Consider the following 2,679-nt stretch of genomic DNA (forward strand, 5'->3'; position numbering starts at 1 on the left):
ACTACCAGCATGAAATACACTACAAATGAGATGAATTATTCAAAATAAAGTACTCACAGGAGCTGCTTGAACAAGCACGTTGTAGGAGTGACAAAGAGAGCTGTCGGCATCGTTGTGGCACGGTCGAAATGGCTACAATAACACTTCCGCTCGTAACTTCCTGTTCAAATCTTTTGTCAAAATAAAAGTCACGAATAGCTTGGTGATTACATTAGTTTTACCACAACCGTAAATGCTGCTGACTATTGCATATAATGAAAATCAAAATTATGCATTTCGATTTTCCTTTCATGCAATGTGCACTATTTACAATTGTGGTAGAACTAATGTAATTAAAAAGCTGTTCGTGACTTGTATTGTGAGTTGAACAGGAAAGTGAGAACAAATGCGTTGTTGTAGCCATTTTGGCCATGCTACAACGATGCAGACAGCTCTCTTTGTCACTCCTACAACGTGCTTGTTCAAACAACACATGTAAGTACTTTATTTTGCACAATTCGTCTTATATGTAGTGTATTTCATGCGGGTAGTTCATATATACATTTTAGTAGCTTAAAAATTCCAATTAAAACAAAGTAGTTTGGATAATGACTGAGCAAACACTTGGTGCAACTCAGCTACAGTAATTCATGGTTCTTCATTTAACAGCTATGATACATGTTTTGTAGGTTTATGTGTTCGTTTATCAATTTCACAAAAATGATTCAGTAAAATACATGAAATACAATATGTTGCTGTGGTGTTTCCAGATCTCTGTTTTTAGCCTAGTGAGGCCAATAGAAATTGCTAGCCTGTAGAAATGAAATCTATGTCGTTCCATTATCTCAACCTGTAGTGCACATCCCAGCAAAAAAATAAAATAAAAAATAACATGTTTGAAGAGGTGTCTTGCCATGCCTTACCATTGAAATGCAATACTGTATTTAAGCCCCTAGTGGTCACTTTTGGTAGCATAATTTGACAAACCAGTAGCAAATAAGAACACTACCAGCCAGTGGAATGGAACTGACATAACTCCTCTCCAATGGACTTGTGACTTCTATGTGTGCCTGTGGAGTGGAGTTGAGAGGAGTGAATTTCTGCTAGATCTACTAGAGCAGCGTAGTGACATAATTGTACACTTTGGCATAAAAGCATGGAATTTGGCAAATCACTCTAAGGGTCACTTTTTAGAATAAAAAAGCTGGCCACACAAAATTGTAATATAGCCGGCATTTTTCAAGATATCTGCCACTGCTATTAAAGGGTTGTAAAACCATTTACTTTGGTTAAAAATGTAAATGGCTGAAATATTCTCTACGGGTCACTTTTTAGAAGAAAAAAAATGCTGGCCTCACTTAAAGTCAATATGGCACCCATTTTTCAAGATGGCCGTCTCTGCTACTAATGGTTACTGTAAAAGCCACTTACTTTGGTATAAAGACATGTAATTTAGCTGAAATACTCTCTAAGGGTCACACTTCAGGGAAAAAAATCACTGGGCACAAGAAAATTCAGTATGGCGGCCATTTCACAAGATAGTGTCCTAAACTCCATACACTTTTTCTTTAGAAATGATATTGGCAGAATTTGCCAGTAATAGTTTAATGTGAATGGGGTTATACTGTCTTTACGAGGGAATTTTAGACTACAGTGCTGTGTTGTCTACTGACCATATGTTTAATTATTTTTTTATATTCTGCCTTTGGTCAGTTTCTTTCAGGTTTTGTGCTTTAGGCAGAGTGACATGATGCAGGATGGAGTTGCGAAGAGTTCCAGGACACGGTCAAAGATGGCTGGAACAGTCGGATGGATTTGCAATCATGCAATAAAGGCCCACATGAGACGCCATGGTCAAATGGTTGGAGATCGTTGAGAGTTTGCAGCTATTGATGAAAGTTGTTGTAATAATAGCAAGGTGAGCCTCCCAACGCCCCCTTTTCTTCATCATGAGCCTCCCAACACCTACTTGACCTCATCATAAGCCTGCAAATGCCCCACTTAGTATTTAAAAAATTAAGTAGACGAATGCCCCCTAAAGGCAACTAAGCACCGCAGCCATCTCAACCTCCCCTGGGGGGCTGGAGAGGTACCACTGTGAAGCAGTACAGCAACATGTTGTTGGACCACCTTAAGCTTTGATGTCACCCATGGTGCTGCATATTTTCAAAAAAAACTTGCAGGTCAAGCTGCATGGATTTTATCTGACATTGTTCCCTTCTCCTTTGAATATCTATTTGTCATTTTGGTCAGTTTTGTACTGTTTTATGTGCTTTTTAAGTAAAATGTACTTACTTACTCACTTACTTTACTCTCTTGTGTATTTACAGTATCACCACAGAAGGGCCGGTGCAACATGGCGACGGAAAAAGTGGGTATTAAGAATATTAGGAGTAGGTGACCGCCAGAAACATCCTGTCTTGTGGCTGGTGTGGTTAAACAAGTGCGTCCGGGAACCACCATCATCAGTGACCAATGGGGCACTTAGAGGAGTGCATTGGCTGCGACAGGCTACAGGCACTTCACAGTGAACCACTGTCAGTAGTTTGCGGATCCAAACACCTTGCGCGCCTCCCAGTATGTCAACACCAGCTTTCTCTGTGGACCATGCAACTTGGACTTTCCGAGTTTCATATAGGACAATGCATCTTGCTCTGCATCTGTAAACCATGGACTCATCTTTTGGACATTTTCAGGAGA

General features: G+C 39.8%; 1 long non-coding RNA gene across 1 annotated transcript; it reads left to right on the forward strand.

Annotated features, from left to right (window-relative positions):
• Positions 1-386: 386 nt before the first annotated feature.
• LOC134460102 (uncharacterized) lies at positions 387-2,428 on the forward strand. The gene is made up of 3 exons (XR_010036983.1): positions 387-474; positions 1,693-1,897; positions 2,310-2,428. It is a non-coding gene; the product is annotated as an uncharacterized LOC134460102 (long non-coding RNA).
• The last annotated feature ends 251 nt before the right edge of the window (positions 2,429-2,679 follow it).

The sequence above is a fragment of the Engraulis encrasicolus genome, chromosome 12 (assembly GCF_034702125.1).
Source record: "Engraulis encrasicolus isolate BLACKSEA-1 chromosome 12, IST_EnEncr_1.0, whole genome shotgun sequence".
Taxonomy (NCBI): Eukaryota; Metazoa; Chordata; class Actinopteri; order Clupeiformes; family Engraulidae; genus Engraulis; species Engraulis encrasicolus.